Consider the following 19,433-nt stretch of genomic DNA (forward strand, 5'->3'; position numbering starts at 1 on the left):
TGGCCAAAGCTCTTCACAAACTCAACAATTTCCAGATGTAGGAAAAGACAGACTCATTAAGGCTACAGAAGGACCAGATCAAGATCAAGAATTTAGTGAACTTCTTGCAGTCCTGAGGATGTCTCTTCAAAACAACTACATCACATACAAGAGAGCATTGGCCAAGACTATCAACTCCATCAGGGCAGTAGTGGTGAATGTTAAAAACTACTTGCAGAAGAGGATTGTTGTCTATATTAATGATGGTGGTGTGGATAGATGCCTTCAAGTATCTCTGTCAAATCTCAGAACTCTAAAGGCATCTGAGTTAGATGTTGTGATTGACAAAGTGTATGTAGTTATCACAGAGGACACTCAACTTCTTCATGAGCTTAAAAATGCAGATATAGCAGCTTTTCCTGATACCTATCTATATCCAAATAGAGGAGTGGCCTACATCTTCCTAAGAACCAAACAATACAAACAGCTTACTGTTCCTAAAAACTGTGTTAGATTAAACATGAGGATGATCATGACTATTCAGTCTGATCTAAAATATAAATAGAACAAGAAGGCTAAAGATGTGGAGATGATAAAGATCTTAGACATATACCTACTGAATCCTGACACCATGTTGCCAACCACTCAATTCAATCTAAAAGATGACAAGGATGATGATGAGCAGAAGCATGATGAGCAAAAACCTTCTGGCTCAAATCCAAGTCAATTTTCAAGGGCAACTAGTAGCAATGACAAGAAGCAGGATGAGAAGAAGGGAGATGACAAGAAGAGGGGAGAAGAGAGAAGGAGAAAGAAAAGACAAGATGGCTCATAACCACAACTACAAACCCTAAAAATCCAGATTAACCAAACTCAACCCTCTAAGCCAACAAACTCAAACACTAAACCACCTCAAACTTCAAAGCCTAAATACTTGTATAAATAAACTGCTAACACCTTTCTGAAAATATCAATCATATCAAATCAAAAATTCAAGAAAATCTCAAGCCTACCTTTTGTTAAGCCATCAACCAAAATTCACTACAAGTCTGTTGGGAGAAAACCTAAGAAAATGCAAGTTACTGAGAGGGCCATCTGGAATTGTTATAATCAAAGTGATTTTCTTCCTCTAAACTAGTGCATCTCAGATGAAGACTACTTTTAACAATTAGCTGAAGAAATGGTCAAAGTTTGGGTTGTAGCACTAAGGGAAGTAAGAATCTACTATCAGGATGGGTCTTTCACATGTCTTGACAGCAACTTAATGGACACTTTTTCACCCACAGAAATCAAGAGAGTGATAAGCTTACTAAATAATAAGGATACTGTAACTAAGACATGGAGATCTGTTTTGGCTGAATGGTTGGTAGAAAGGGAAGAAAGAAGAGCAAGAAACAAGGCTAAAAGTGAGGAGAGGAAGAGAAGGTATGATGAGGAGATAGAAATGTACATTCAAAAATCTGAAGATCTCAAGGCAAAAGGGATGAGCAGAGTTACCAAGGATGGAAAATTTCTAAATGTAAAAGCTGGCACAGTCTCAAGATTTAGGATTGAGTTACTGAATAGTTATTCAATACATGACAAACTCAAACTTGTGGAAGCTTTAAGAGGAACACCAATCATGGAGGAACTTGAAATTCTTGTACACCTAAAGGACCTCAGTAGAGAAGAAATAGGAGATGAGATGTTTGTCTGATGTATGTATCTGATGAACTCAAATGTATAAATGTTATGTTTGTGTCAACTTGTATGTATAGTCTAATTTTTCATTGTAGCTTGGGGTTAGTCTTGTTAACAGGCATGAATTTGTGATAAGCAATTTTCTCAAAAATTAGGGGAGATTGTTGTGCAAAACATGCATGTGCTATAACAAGACTAAGTTAAATTGACAGCCCTAAGTAAGTTGTATGATAATCTAAGTTTGTATTTTGTATTGTATCATTTAAGTCTGTAAAAATAAAAATAGATTAAACTAGAGTATTTTTCTGTAAATAGTCTCAATCCTAAGAATAAACTCTGGAAGAAGATCATGAAGATCATGCCTCAGAGAAAGTATGATGAAGTTTGGAGTTGAATAAATCTATTTTGGGAAAAACATTCTAAGTCAAGAAATCTACAAGTCACAGATTAGGTGTTATAGAGAAGTCATTTGAGAACTCCAGAATGACTTATCGAGAAGTCAAGAAAAGCTTATAGAGAAGTCTTAGAGATATCAACAAGCCAAATTGAAGACATGAAGATTGGAGATATCTACAAGTCATTTCTTCACCAGAGAACTCTAAGATATCGAGAAGTCAGAATATCACTAGAGAACTCGGAGATATTGACAAGTTGATTCTACGTGCAAAGAAATGGAGACCTCGATAAGTCAAGTTTACTCGAGAACTTAGAGATCTCGATAAGTCAAAGTTATACTCGAGAACTCAGATTTATCGATAAGTTAAAGTTACACTCAAGAACTCAGAGATCTTGATAAGTCAAGATTACACTCGAGAACTCAGAGATCTCGATAAGTCAAGATTATACTCGAGAACTCAGAGATCTCAACAAGTCAATTTCACATTCGAGAACTCAGAGACTTTGATAAGTCATATCAACTATAGAGTAATAAGAGATCTCGATAAGCCATTATACTTATCGAGACTTCTAGTTCTCTATATACCAAACTGGAGATCTCGAGGTAAAACTTAAAGTACAAAGTGCAGACCAGTTAAATATCCAAGATTATCAATCAACAAACAAAAATTTCTCTGTTTTTGTGTTTCTCACTCTTTTCTATTTGCTACGTTCTTGGTTTATATATTACCAAGATTACAAAGTCAAAAAGACTGAACAAATATAAAAACTATCAGTCTTAAGTTTTGCTACTTTTCGTCCTCTATTACCCGGTTAATGGGGTTCCACAGTAGATTTGTATACATCTCGACAGCTGTGCTCAGCTTTCACTGTTCAACTGCTATTTGAATTCTTTATTAGTTGAGTACAAGATCATCCGTCGGGTTGTTGATCATCCGTCGGCTGCTTTGTAGGTTATCCGCCGGGTACCAAACAAGCATATGACTTCATTTCACTTATACAGAATTACAAGACATCATTTATGTACAATTGATCAACCTATTCTGCATATCTAGTTAAAGTCAACATGACTTATATGCTACTAAAGATTCTCTATAAAGGTGTATACATAACTGTGCTACAGACTTATTATTACATAAGCTACTCACTCGATGGATAATAAGTTAACATCCGTCGGGACTATAATGAGTTATCCGTCGGGACTATAATTCTTATCCGTCGAGTGCTACATTATTTCACTAAGTAAAATCCACTTAGATGTTTTGTTTATGAAATCATCAAGTACACAACATATGCACAACAATCTCCCCCAATTTATGTCTACTGGAATTATAGCCATAAATTAAGAGGTACTTGATGATAACAAAACATCCTAAACATACAGCTTAAAGATAAGTAGATAATACTGAAAGTGCTTCAAATAATCAAAGTGTACAAGGTTTGGCTCACAGTCATTTCAAGATGCTCCTCTAGCCTGAGCAGATTTTTCTAGTTCTTTGAAGGTCTGGATCTTCTTCCAAGCTTTCTGTTATTTTCCTCAATCTGATTTTGGAGCTGCCTGTGGAATTCCAGTTCATCAGATTCTGAGAGATCTAGCTTTTCTTGCATTTCCAAGAGAGTCTCATTGCTAGAGATACTCAATTGGTCTTCTAATCTGAAGAATCTTCTCACACCCTTGTCATCCATGAACTCCATCAGCAGTAAGGCCTTAGATGCACTCTTCTCCCTGTGTATGGGATGATTAGAGTCTTTGGGAGTGCATCTTTAGCTCTAACACTCTTTAGTTCTTCAATCTTCTTCAATACTAGTCTTCTTGCAGTGACATTAAACCCAAAGTTTTTCTTGAAGGATGAATAAACTTTAATCAGCACGGTTTGGCTCTCTTGAAGAATCCTGTGAAGTGGCCACTGAATCTCCCTTCCTCCTTTGTACTTGAACACCAACCTTTCAGGTAGGTTCCTATATGCATCAATTCCCCTTACTTCATCCAGTTCATCCAGATAAAGATTTAGATCTGAAAATTCTTTGATGTCACACAAGTACAAGTAGTCTCCCCTGTTGACTTTGGGTTGAGCTTTAACTACTGATTTGGATTTGAGAGGTGACAGCTTCACTTTCTTGACTGCCCTTGACTTTGTCCTTTTTGGCTTGCTAAGGATTGGTAAGCTGAAGTTAGGAATTGGTATTTTATCCCACTCTATTGGCTCATCCTTTGGCACAATAGGTTCACCATGTATATTCCTGTAGGGATCCACCACCCTTATGTCTTCAAATACCACAGAGGGTTTTGATGCTTGAGTTGTAGCTGGTGTGGGTTCCTTAGGAAATTGATCTTCAAATTCCTTGTCAACAATATCCAGTTTCCTTTTTGTTCTTCTAGCCAATTCTTTCTTCCTTGGGGATTTCTTCTGTTCTTCAATTTTCTTCTTTGATTCAGTAGCTTCAGATGGTTGAGAGGGAATTTGTTGAGATGAATTCACAGCCTGTAGCTTGGCCAAGATAGCAATCTGCTCTTTCTTTTATTTAGACTTCTTTGCATCTAAAGCAGCTTGCTTCTTTTCCTGCTTCAATCTGGCTTTTTCTTCTCTCTTTGCATGAGCAAATTGTGGATGTCCAGCTACCACACAAATTTCCTTTCCATTTCTGAATATCTTAGCAATTCTCCTTTTTGAAGCTGAATCAGCTGGATCTTTATAGAAGACAATTGATCTTGATAGAAGCTTCTTTTCATCAGGCTTGGGTGTCTCATACACAGTGTCCAAAGGGTTCTTCAAGGATGATTTTGGATAATTTGCCCTTGGTTTAAGAATTGTTTCAGCCTTTGGAGACTTGATGCAGGAAGATTGTCCTTTTCCAGATAATTCATGCTCATCTCATTCACACTGATTGGCTTGACTTGAGAGTGATGGATGGCTGACATACCTGGCTCCTTGACAAGTTCAAACTTTTTCTGTATCTCCTCATCAATCTTATTCCAGTTGATCAAACTCAACTTTCCTTTCTCAGCAACTTTCAAATTTGTTGCTGCTGCTTTAATCAGATCTATGCCATCTGTAGCTGTTGGCTTGGAGACAGTAATTGAAGGTACAATTACTTTGCTGATTTGAACTTGAAGTGTCTCCCCCTCACTTGGTTCTTTCTCCCCCTTACTTGATTCTCTCTCCCCCTTTTTGTTATCATCAAGTTGAGGAGTTAGGCCTTGTGCTTTAGCCAGTTGCATGAGAAGGCTTGTCTGAGACTGTTGATTTTGCAGAAGGATGGCCACAGAGTTTTCAATGGTTTGAACTCTATTTTCCAGCTTGGCCAGCTTCTTTTCAGAATCTGATTCTCTCCTCAGTCTCAGTAATAGATCTTGCATGGTACCATATGGCATAACTAAATCCAGCTTCTCAGAATTATAGGTCTTCAAGTCAGCTATATCCTTTTTGAGTTCATCCACACTCAGATTCTGTCTTTACTGCTGGATCTTCATGAGATGTAGAGAGTCTAGGTGAGCTTGAAGAACAGCCTTGGTACCAGCATCTGAAGTTTCCTGAAGGGCCTTTTGAATAGCCATAACTTGCTTAACCAAGGATACACCAAATTGTCCTGGTGTAGATTCCTTTGTCCATGCCCATTCAGGTAAATATGAAACAGAACTTGGGCCTTCATCTCCCCCTAAGTTCATGCTTCCATCCAAAGAAACAGAGTCATCATCATTAGAATTTACTTCAAATTCTTCAGATGGCTCACCAGCTTGAGAAGGCATCCTATTTACAGCAGCTTTATCTCTTTGAAGAGATTCTGAGGTGTGTACTAAGTTCAAAGTCTGTTCTGCCTCCACATTGCCTTGAGCAGCCAACAGTTGATAGGCTGATACAGGATGAGTAAAAGTATCAGCATCCAAGGAAATATTATCAATTACAGCTTTGTAATGCTGCTGAAATTGTCTTTCCTTTTCAGCATCATCCACAATCATTGACTCACTAGCAATGGCTGGATCCACCCTTATTTCTCCTGTACCTGCCTTTCTCTCATAATCTCTCTTTTATTGCATCAGGGTCTCACCCTGGCTCCCCACCCTCATATCCTCACCTTCACCTACTAAGGTGGGACTCCTCTCACTCACTTTTGCCAATCCTGAATAAATGGATTGCTGATTTTCACTCTTTTCCTCTCCTTTTGCCTGGGAGCAACCCAGCCTCTCACTCAATACACTCTCCTCTCTCAGTCCTAAGAGTGACTTTACAACCACTAAATCTTCTGCACTTGAAATAATTGAAGTTTAAAGTTGTGCAGAGATACTCGACGGATAAGTGATATCCGTCGAGTGAGTGGTAATGCTATCCGACGGATAACTGCTATTAAGCTTATCCATCGGGATACAATCACTACTCGACGGATGAACGATATCCATCGAGAGAGTGGAAATGAATGAGGTGGGAAGAGAAACTATTGTTGACTCTGTGTTGATTGAAGTTATTTGAAGCACAGATGTCACAATAGTATCTGAAAGAATTGGCAAGTGAGCCAACAAATCATCTAAAAGATGATGCTCACTTGCACTAGATTTTGGCTTCCCCAACAGAGTTAAAGACGGGCAATCAGGAATTGAAGTGTTTATCATATCCACTTCCAGAGAGTTTGTTGGTGAGTATGGTGTTTCAGATGCTTCTATTATAAGAGATTTTGGCTGTGACTCCACAGTTATTGGAGCCACATCAAACTGAATTTTAGAAAATGCAGGGACTGCGTCTTTAGCACCAGTTTGCACTGTGTGTGTGCCCTGTGCATCCCCAGTGGTTTTGAATTTCTTCTTTCTTGTGTAAGTTTGGGGTGAGCTTGTGTCCCTAACCCTTTTGGCATGTGCTCTTGGATGAGAGCTTTGTTCAATAACTACATCCTTTTGGGAGGATGCAGCTAGAAGTGAGCTTTTGTCCTTTTTAAGCACTGCAGTTTGTTGAGAAACTGCAATGTGGCTAGGCTAGGATTCACTCAACTCTCCAACCTTATCCTTGGGGCTTCTTTGAAGTTCACCCCTTCCCTCACCTAACTTACCCTCCTTCACACTCCCCTCTTTGGCTTTTGTGGATTTTTCAACTGGTACCTTTTGAGAGATACCAAAGGGGGTTTTCTTTGATTTGGATTTAGAAGTTTCAGTGGTTTTGGCAGCTTTGGTAGACAACTGTTTGGTCATTGACACAGTTGCCATAGCTACTCCTGAACTCAAAGAAATGGAGGAGGTTGGAATAGTTGTAGGAATGGATGAACTTACCTCACTTACCTGAGGTGTCTGCATTACAGGAAAATAGAACATTGGCACATCCCTGTGATGGTTGGCTCTGTTCAAATCTGCAATGAGTCTTCTCTCTTGAACCCAACAAGCCAGTTTGTTGTTTGGGTTCTCAAGCACAATTTCTTGACATAGATGGTTAGCTAATAACATGAAAAATCTAGCATAATACACATTCTTTCCTCTTTTAGCTAACTCACCTAGTTTAAAACCTAACTCAATCAAGACAAGGTCACTGAAATTGTAAAATGTTCACTGAATCAAAATTACTGATTTTTCCAGAGAAAACCTTAGTAACTACATCACACATGAAACTCCACTCCTTCCTAAGACCCATTCTTCTAATATCACTTAGTTTAGAAGTAGGAAGTGCATAATGCATGGAATTAAGCATATTGATAATATCAGTGTAAGTGTGTGGTGAAGTTACATTATTATCAGGAATTTTGAAACATGCTTTTATCACATCACTATTGATATAGAATTCATTACCTTTGATGGTTAGAGTGATGGTCTTGTCAGTAGAGTTGTAGATTGCAGTGGTCCACATCTCTTCAACAACTTCACAGAAAATTGTGGGTGATTCCAGCATGGCGTAATTTAACTTGCAGTTCTTCACAAAGTCCATCATCTTGTGATAGTCTTCTGATTGCTGAATACCCTTATTGACCAAAGCAGTGAAGTTGTTCTTCTCATAAATGAACCCAGTTTGAGACATAATCTTTACTACAGGTGCCATTGTTAGAGAAAGAAAGCTTGAAGAGAGAAAGAGAAGATTTGCTTGAGAGAGAATGAAATAGAAGCAGTTGAATTTGAGAGTAATAAAGAAAATAATTGGAATGAAATAGCTTTTATACTATCTCAAAAACAACGGATAAAAAATAATAAAGAAGAGTAAATTAACCAATAGAAATTGCCTAAAATAGCCATTTTTTAAAAATAAACTGTAAAAATTCCACCCATTATCCGTCGTGTAATGCTTACAAACTGTAAGTATACTCGATGGATAATGTTCAGCGAATTAACGGCTGTGATTTAGACAATTCGACGGATGAGGATAAACTGATATCCGTCGAGTCATAAAGTATTCCAGAAAAGTAATTGACTTTTATTAGCAAGTAGTATATCGACGGATGACTAAACTCGATGGATAAGGGTCATCCGTCGAGATGCAAATTTTTGACTTAGCCAAAATCTCATCCAAGACTTAAAAATCAACTAAATTTCTGGCTACATTACAACTTGCAAAATAACTCAGATAAATTTAAGCGTAATTAAGCATACCTAACTCACTTACCAACCTTGAAAAGGTGGATTCATCCAGTTGCTTGGTAAAGATATCTGCAAGTTGCTTCTCACTTGGAACAAAATGTAAATCCATAGTACCATTCATCACATGTTCCCTTATGAAATGGTACTTGATGTCTATGTGCTTTGTCCTTGAATGTTGCACTGGATTTTCAGTGATGGCAATTGCACTTGTGTTATCACAAAAAATAGGAATCCTCTCAGTTTGCAAACCATAGTCTAGCAATTGATTTTTCATCCATAAAATCTGTGCACAGCAACTGCCAGCAGCAATATATTCAGCTTCAGCTGTAGAAGTAGAAACTGAATTTTGCTTTTTACTGAACCAGGACACAAGCTTGTTTTCTAGAAATTGACAGGTTCCTGTTGTGCTCTTTCTGTCAATTCTACAACCTGCATAATCTGCATCTGAATAACCAGTTAGATCAAAACCAGAATCTATAGGGTACCAAATGCCAAGTTTTGGTGTTCCCTTGAGATATCTAAAAATTCTCTTAATAGCTATCAAGTGAGATTCTCTAGGATCAGCCTGAAATCTAGCACACAAATATGTAGCAAACATTATATCTGGCCTACTAGCTGTTAAGTACAGAAATGAGCCAACCATGCCTCTATAACTTGAAATATCCACAGACTTTTCAGTAGTGTTTAATTCAAGCTTAGTTGCAGTGGCCATGGGAGTTTTTGCAGATGTGCAATCCATTAGATCAAACTTCTTTAAAAGATCAAAAATGTATTTAGTTTGACTAATGAATATTCCATCACTAACTTGCTTAACTTGTAAACCAAGAAAGTAAGTTAGTTCTCCCATCATACTCATTTCATACTTACTTTGCATCAATTTGGCAAACTTTTTGCAAAGTTTCTCATCTGTAGAACCAAAAATAATATCATCTACATAAATTTGAACAAGTATGCTAGAGCCATTAACATTTCTAAAAAATAAAGTTTTATCTATAATACCTCTTGTGAAGTGATTTTCCAGAAGGAACTTTGATAAAGTGTCATACCAGGCTCTAGGTGCTTGCTTCAGTCCATAAAGTGCTTTCAGAAGATAATAGACATATTCTGGAAATTTTGGATCTTCAAAGCCAAGAGGTTGACTGACATATACTTCTTCCTCCAAATCTCCATTCAGAAAGGCACTTTTGACATCCATTTGATAGACCTTGAAATTGGCATGGGCTGCATAGGCTAAGAAGATTCTGATGGCTTCAAGTCTTGCAACAGGAGCAAATGTTTCATCAAAATCAATAGCCTCCTGCTGACAATAGCCATTTGCAACCAATCTAGCTTTGCTCCTGACTACTATGCCATTTTCATCCATCTTGTTTCTGAATACCCACTTGGTGTCTATTGGATTCTTTCCTTTAGGCTTGGGTACCAGCTTCCATACTTTATTCATTTCAAATTGGTTTAGCTCTTCCTGCATAGCTAAAATCCAATCAGGATCTAACAAAGCTTCTTCTACCTTCTTTGGTTCTTCCTTTGATAGAAAGCTGCTGTATAGACATTCTTCCTGAGTTGCTCTTCTTGTTTGAACTCTAGAAGTCACATCACCAATGATAAGCTCAAAGGGGTGATCTTTTGTCCATTTCCTTTGTTGAGGTAGATTAGCTCTAGATGAAGAGGCCTCATAATTATCTTGATGTGTGATTGAGTTTTGATTTCTAGAAACTCCCCCTGAGTTTATGGATCTTTGATTTGAGAAGAGAGAATTTTCTGTAGGTGATTTGTCTTGACCTCCTGCTCCTTTTGATAACTCGACGGATGGTTAGTTTTAATTATCGACTGATGAGGCAGGTTGTCTTCCGACGGATAACACAGATTTCCTTCCGACGGATGAAGCATTATGCAACTCGACGGATGTTGAGTTTTGTACTTCATTGGTGGTAGATTTGTCTGCATTATCCTTAGACACTGTTTCTTGATCACTCTCATCGTCACTTTCATCACTAACCATCTCAACATTGTCGAATTTGAGGCTCTCATGGTGATCTCCATCTTTCAGTCCTTCAATCTTTTTATCATCAAACACAACATGTATAGATTCCACAACAATATTGGTTCTTAGATTGTAGACTCTATATGCTTTACCAACAGCATATCCAACAAAAATTCCTTCATCTGCTTTAGCATCAAACTTCCCATTTTGATCAGCTTGATTTCTCAGAATATAGCATTTACAGCCAAAGACATGAAGAAAGTTTAGAGTTGGCTTCTTGTTCTTGAACAATTGATAGGGAGTCATGCATCTTGCTTGATTAATCAAAGAAATGTTCTGAGTGTAGCATGCAACATTAACAGCTTCAGCCCAGAATTATGTTGGTAGTTTAGATTCTTCAAGCATTGTCCTTGCAGCTTCAATAAGTGATCTGTTCTTCCTTTCCACTACTACATTCTATTGTGGAGTCCTTGCTGCTGAAAACTCATGCAGAATCCCATTTTCCTCACAAAATGCTCTCATGACAGAATTCTTGAACTCAGTTCCATTGTCACTCCTGATTCTTCTAACTTTGAAATCAGGATGATTGTTGACTTGCCTTATGTGATTGATGATGATTTCACTAGCCTCATCTTTAGACTTTAAGAAATATGTCCAAGAGAACTTTGAGAAATCATCTACAATTACTAGGCAAAATATTTTCTTTGAGATTGACAATACATTGACTGGTCCAAACAGATCCATGTGAAGCAGTTGCAAAGGCTCTTCAATTGCTGAATCAAGTTTCTTCCTGAATGATGCTTTAATCTGCTTCCCTTTTTGGCAGGCATCACACAGTCCATCCTTTGTAAACTCCACTAGAGGAATGCCTCTTACTAGTTCCTTCTTTACCAGCTCATTTATGGTCTTGAAGTTTAAATGGGATAGCTTCTTATGCCATAGCCAACTTTCATCTTGACTTGCTTTACTGAGAAGACAAGTTACAGATTCTACTTTAGTTGAGTTGAAGTCAGCTAGGTACACATTTCCTCTTCTCACACCAGTGAGAACCACTTTGTTGCTTTGACTATTAGTCACAACACAGGCTTCTTTGTTGAAGGTTAATGAATTGCCTTTGTCACAAAACTGGCTGATACTCAACAGATTGTGTTTGAGACCATCCACTAAGGCAACCTCTTCAATGATGACATTGTCCTTTGAAATCAAGCCATATCCCACAGTATAACCCTTGCTGTCATCTCCAAAAGTAATACTTGGGCCAGCTCTCTCCTTAAACTCTGTGAGCAGGGTAGAATCACCAGTCATGTGTCTTGAACAACCACTATCCACGTACCAAAGATTCCTTCTGTTTCCCTGTACACATCAAAATCAAATCAAGTTGATTTTGGTACCCAAGTTTCCTTGGGTCCTGCCTTGTTAGCTTTCTTCTTCTGTTTCTTAGGTCTTATCTCATTTGACTTAGGAATTTCAGATTCTTCCTTAGTCAATTGGGTTGTACCTTTGAAACCACTAAATGCAACAGAATTATCATGCATATTATGACTAACAGGAAATGGCATGCTTGGTGTAAACATGTTATTCCAGTAAGGCATGCTAAATGGCATTTGAGGCATACTGTATGCAGCATAATATGGATTAGGTGCAAATGGCATATTAGCAAACTGTGCATTCATATTCTGTATAGGCATAGGATTAACAGGCATGGGAGGCATGACATTCATGTTGGGAAATTGAGACTGAACAGACATGGGAGTAGGCATGGCAGATTTGCAATTAAGAGACAAATGATTTACACTACCACACTTGACACAGATTTTTTTAGGAGCATATTTATCAGGTGTGTAGTTATTGTGTTTGTTGATCCCTACTTTACCATTCCTATTGTTTTTCCTTTTAGTCTCTGTTTTTATCTCAATTTTCTCAAGTCTGTCACTTAACTGTTTGACAGTCATGTGACCAACATTAGCCTTTTTCCCTTCCTTAGCTTGACTTGACTCTCCTGAAACAAAGTTCTTGGAAACAGACCCATACTTCTCATTTAGCTTGATTAGTTTGGCTTTGCTAATGGGCTTGCTCACAGCCGACGGATGAGGATTTTCATCTTTCGACGGATAACACTTTTTGTTATTCGACGGATAGTCCTCATCATCCGTTGAGTCTACATCTGTCAGCAAACCATCTACCAAAATAGGTTCTAGTTTCTCTTTATTCTTTTTCCAGGCTTCATCACAAAAGGACTCAATTCCTTGAACTTTGGTGATTTGAGCATGGACATCCCTGGATGTTTTCCATGCTTTAATCACCTCTTGTTCACGCTCGAGCTGCTTCTTTAAAATCTCTTCCTTTTTCAAGGACTCGGTTAATTCCTCCTTGGCAATCTTACACTCAATTTTTAGTTTCTCAAACTCAACAAACTGAGACTCAAGCACATTATTCCTCTCACTTAAAAACAAGTTATTTTCTTTGATTTTAGTATTTTCTTTAGTAAGAGACTTAAGTGTAACACGCAAATGATACAATTCTGTAGACATGTCATTTATGGCATCATTACACTCAGCTTTAGATGAATGTGCAAGGTTTGTAGTGATTACCTGATTGCTTGAGGAACTTGTCTCTATTTCATCAGACTTGGCCATTAGGGCTAGATTGACATAGCTGACATCTTCATCTTCATCCAAACCATCTGCTGTCAGTCATTCTCTTGTGTAATGAAAGCCCTTTCCTTTTGTTTGAGTAGATCAAAGTATTTTTGCTTATAATCTACAGACTCAAACCTTTTCTTACTGGAATCTGACTTTCTACACTCATTTGCAAAATGCCCTGCCAAGCCACATTTGAAACATTTGAATTTTGACTTATCCACCATGTTTCTATTTGGCTTGGCTGCTCCAAAGTTCTTTTTGAACTTGAGCTTGGCAAATCTCTTGGAAAGAAATGCTAGGTGCTCATCAATGTCCTCCATGTCATCTTGGCTCAATGAATCTTCACTTTCTGCTGCTAGCCCCTTGCCCTTAATCTCACAGACATTTGAAGTTGATTCTACAGCTTCCATCTTTACTTCCTTCTCCTTTTCCAAATCAGCAACTAGTGCAATGGATCCTCCTTTATTCTTTCCTCTCTCCATCCTTTCATCCTGCTCTATCTCAAGCTCATAGGTCTTCAGGATGCCATACAGTCTCTCCAAATTAAACTCTTTATAATCTTGTGAGTTTCTCAATGAGACTGTCATTGGTTTTCATTCCTTTGGAAGAGATCTAAGGAATTTCATATTAGAGTCTTTAGTCTGATAGACTCTTCCATGCAACTTAAGAGCATTTAGTAGTTTTTGGAATCTACTAAAAATGTCAGTGAGTGACTCACTTTCTTCATTGTGAAAATGCTCATATTGCTGAATCAGGAGCTGCATTTTATTTTCTCTGACTTGCTCAGTGCCATCACAGATTATCTGTATAGTATTCCAGACTTCCTTGACAGTTTTGCAGTTTATAATGTTGTCAAACATGTCTGCATCAACTCCATTGAACAGAATGTTCATGGCCTTTTTATCCTTCCTGACTTGTTCAATGTCAGGGTCAGACCATTCATGCCTTGGTTTGGGAACAGATGGCTCGTTTTCTGTTGCAGCTCTCATTGGAACATGAGGACCTCTTTCTATGCAGTCCACATAGGCCTCATCTTGAGAAAGCATATGAAGATGCATCTTTACCTTCCAATGATGGTAATTATCTCCACATAGGCCTCATCTTGAGAAAGCATATGAAGATGCATCTTTACCTTCCAATGATGGTAATTATCTTTATCAAGAAAAGGAATCTTGACTCCAACGTCTTTCTTGTTCATCTTGCTGAATTGTTTTGATCTTTAAACTCTTTGTAGATTAAGAGCTTGCTCTGATACCAATTGTTAGTCCCTTAACAATATAGCAAGAATTACAGAAGGGGGGTTGAATAAAATTCTTGAACCTTTTTCTCGAAATAAAAATGTTCAACTCGAATATATATATAATATTTTGATTAACACAATGCGGAATAGAAACTTAATTGAATCAAAACATAAGTAATTAAAAATAAGAGTCTTTAAAAACTTTCTGGTGGATTTAAACAATTCCACCAGAGATATATATATTATATATCGAGAGGACTCTGTGTGCAAGAATGCTCACAGCTGCTTACAAATTGAATTGCTGAGAATACAGGGAAATGCTAATAATTCTGCTTACAAAGATTTCTCTGTTTTTGTGTTTCTCACTCTTTTCTATTTGCTACGTTCTTGGTTTATATATTACCAAGATTACAAAGTCAAAAAGACTGAACAAATATAAAAACTATCAGTCTTAAGTTTTGCTGCTTTTCGTCCTCTATTACCCGGTTAATGGGCTTCCACAGTAGATTTGTATACATCTCGACGGTTGTGCTCAGCTTTCACTGTTCAACTGCTATTTGAATTCTTTATTAGTTGAGTACAAGATCATCCGTCGGGTTGTTGATCATCCGTCGGTTGCTTTGTAGGTTATCCGCCGGGTAGCAAACAAGCATATGACTTCATTTCACTTATACAGAATTACAAGACATCATTTATGTACAATTGATCAACCTATTCTGCATATCTAGTTAAAGTCAACATGACTTATATGCTACTACAGATTCTATACAAAGGTGTATACATAACTGTGCTACAAACTTATTATTACATAAGCTACTCACTCGATGGATAATAAGTTAACATCCGTCGAGACTATAATGAGTTATCCGTCGGGACTATAATTCTTATCCGTCGAGTGCTACATTATTTCACTAAGTAAAATCCACTTAGATGTTTTATTTATGAAATCATCAAGTACACAACATATGCACAACACTCGATAAGTATAATGGCTTATCGAGATCTCTTTTTACTCTATAGTTGTTATAACTTATCGAAGTCCCTGAATTATCGAATGTGAAAATGACTTGTCGAGATCTCTGAGTTCTCGAATGAATTTGGCTTATTGAGGTCTCCATGTCTTTGCATGTAGAATTAACTTGTCGATATCTCTAATCTTCATATCTTCATTTTGGCTTATCGATATCTCTGAGTTCTCTAATGCATAAATAACTTGTCGATATCTTCAATCTTCATATCTATATTTTGGCTTGTTGATATCTCTGAGACTTCTTTATAAGCTGTTTCTTGACTTCTCGATAAGTCATTTTGGAGTTCTCGAATAACTTTTTTATAAGACTTAATCTGTGACTTGTAGATTTCTTAACTTAGAATGTTTTTACCAAAATAGATTTATTCAACTCCAAGCTTCTTCACATTGTCTCTGAGGAATGATTTTCATGCACTTCTTCCAGAGCTTATTCTTAGACTTGAAACTGTTTACAGAAAAATACTTCAGTCTAATCTATTTACACTTTTATAGACTTAAGTGATACAATACAAAATATAAACTTAAATTATCATACAACTTACTTAGGGCTGCCAATTTGATTTAGTCTTGTTATAGTACATGCATGTTTTGCACAACAGAACGCCTGAAGCATGATAGGCTCATAAGTTTCATTGCTAAGAATTATTGTTAAAAAATGGAGCAGTGATTGATAATGGATAAATCAAGCGGTGGATAACTTTTGAGTAATCTCTGGAAGAGATTTAGACTTGACAAAAGAAATAAAATATGAAGGTACCTGAAATATTTTTGAGATCTCAATAAATTATGTCATATCTATAATAAATGAAATAATTAATCAAATTGACGTCGAATTTTTTTTACACTTGAGGGTATGGATAATCATGAAGATCAGGAAAATTAGCCAAGAATGTAAATAATAGTTGAGGCAAAATCTCTTATAAAGAAAAAAAATAATTGGACTTGCAGTTCACACACCAGAAGTTGTGCAACAAGCGCGGTATAAGAATTATTTGAAACAGTAGTCCACACTGTCAGTGGGATATAAATAAATATTCCGGTGATAACAGATTGAAATATGCAACGTATGAGATGTAAAGGTCAGATAGTTGCACAATGGCCTAGTATTGATTAAGAAGATAATAAAAACGTGCAGTGGATATAATTACATGATAGTCTGGCATTTACGGATAGTTTGATTTATATTTTACCCACTTGGAAAATGTTTAAATAAAATTTCAGAAGGATCTAAACTGATGGAAGCGGTAAATCAAGTTCTCGAGAACTAGCCCTATCAAATTGTTGGGGTTTCGAACCAGTAGTCCGACATAAAATTTAATCAAATACATTGATATTTTATTGAATGTTATCGAATTATACTTTGGCGTATTCCTTGGAGTATACATAAGAGAATGTACAAGTATAAGAAGGTGTACGTGAATTGTGATGATTTGTTAAACCTTATAATATATTTTGAGGGTAATATGATATGTGATAGGTGATAACTTATGTAAATCTCTAGCTAGAGTGGATGAAAATTAGAATGTGTTTCTAATTGATACTCGAATGAGTTTCACCTCATAATCAAAATACATGGGGATTATTGAGTTCATTTTGTAAGTTATGAAGTTTATCTCTCAATTCAGAATTTCTCTAAAGTAATGCATGTTTTGAAGGGGAAAACCACTTTTGAGTGGAGACTAATATATTGTACGGAGAATGCCTATAAATTACAACTTATAAAATTTGATTAGATAAAAAATCCTGGAAGAATTATAAATACATGATTATACACTTGTAACATGAGATCATACAAATTTAGAGATATAATTTATCCCTCGAAGGAAGATAATAATCACCAATATGAAACTTGAAAAAAAATTATTGGTCCAGAACTACCATACATTATATTGTAGTAAGATATTGATTTATATTTCTATATGTCTTGGTTCCTTTAATTAATTTACTAATATACTTTAAAACTAGTCCCATATGAAGGTGCAAAATGTGTAATCTGATTCTCACAATTCGGGTCCTAAACTGAATATGTTCTCACGCATTGTGGAGATGTTATAATTTTGGTTTGCCATGAAATTGACGATTGTAGGACTTCTTATAATGATTTTTCCAGCTCATGAGAATGGACAAATATGTATATGGATAAAATCGGAGATCCATTGGAGATGCGATACAACACAACAATGCGTGGTTTATATACCAGGATTGAAGCTCTACAAACTCTATATTGTGCTAGCTACACAACTCAATGAAGAATACACCATATTGGGCAAGGCGTTATGGAAAACTATATTTAAGAAGTTTTACTAAAAAAAATCTTAACTCAAAAATTTATGCAACCTTATCATCAAGGGGAGATATATGCACTCTTTTTTCCTCAACCACGGTTTTTCCCACAGGGTTTTCCTGGTGAGATTTTTAATGAGGCAGCATCACGTGCGCATTATGAAATAATGTTCTTGTTCCTTCACTAGGTTTTTCACCCATCATATTTTTTTCTAGTAAGGCTATAACAAGACATTGTTTCATATGACGGACATCCAAGAGGGAGTGTTATAAATAATATATATGTGAATGTCCTTAACTTTTCAAATGTAGGTCTTTGGCATTTCAAGAGCAAGATCTTTGGTTTTTCATGTACAAGACCTTTGGCCTTTCATTTCTAGACATTTAACTTTCTAGTTTCTTTTAACTTATGTAATGTAAAGCGTATAAATAGACATTATCCTCAAGAATGTAAAGACATACTAATATATAAAATCATCACTTCTCCCTCTCAAACAATCTCTACTCTATATTTGTCTATGTAATATTATATTCTACAACAATATATATATGATTACTCTAATGAGAACTTTTTTATGGTGAGAACTAAAAACCTATCTAATTTTATAATTAATGATTTTATTTATTTTATTTAAATATATATACATATATACTCTTGTAGATAACATCACCAGAGCTACTACTGTTTCTCCTCTGTCGAAAACATTGCTCCACCAAAACACACTGTTGCTCCATTAATATGACACCACCACCATCATCACATCATTACTAATTTTGAAATAAATCACCAAAATTCAATCAACTTCTACAACTATTTACATAATCATTAATCTCCAAAGTAAATCGCTAAATATTAGATTCATATCACCGATTTCGATATAAAATTACAAAATATACCTACGAAAATTAACAATTTAATAGCTGATTTTTATTTCGAGATGGGTGATTTGTCTTTAAAAAGAGTGATTTGTATGTAAATTTATTAAAATTCAATGACGATTACTTCCAAGATGCTCCTACTTACCGTCATGTTTAGTAATTTTTCTCTATTGTTTCCGTATACTCGAATCCATTGGACTATTATTTTCTTGCTTTATACGTCATCAGAATATGCGATGACGCAGGAGAATAATCAATAAAATTGATCGACAATGGCGTTGAAGAATAAAATGTTGACAAAGGATATTATTTTGAAGATAACAATATAAATGAAGATACTGGGGAAGAGGTGTAGCATGAAATAAAAGAAATGATCGGATGCAGAGAGGGATGAGTGGATGAACAAAAGCAAACGATGCATCTTGATGGTTGAAGATAGACTCGGAGAAGATTAAGAGAAGTTGAAGGGAAGAGAGAGATGAAACGGGTCATTAATCTCAATTCTCATATTAAGATAGGTTCTCATTTGAGCACATCCATATATATATATATATATATATATATATATATAAGTTTTAATTCATAACTATTGTTGTTATTATTTTTATAGTATTATATTTATTTTATATTAAATGATAATTATCTGAATAGTTAAATAAAAATGATATTTAGTATTAGTGGATCATATTTGACTTGTATCTGGTAGATTATAAACTACCCAATTAAGTGCACCGACTCCTTTCTTCACTCGAAAAAGGGGAGACCTGTTCTCTAAGTCA

The sequence above is a fragment of the Apium graveolens genome, chromosome 2 (assembly GCF_009905375.1).
Source record: "Apium graveolens cultivar Ventura chromosome 2, ASM990537v1, whole genome shotgun sequence".
Classification (NCBI taxonomy): domain Eukaryota; kingdom Viridiplantae; phylum Streptophyta; class Magnoliopsida; order Apiales; family Apiaceae; genus Apium; species Apium graveolens.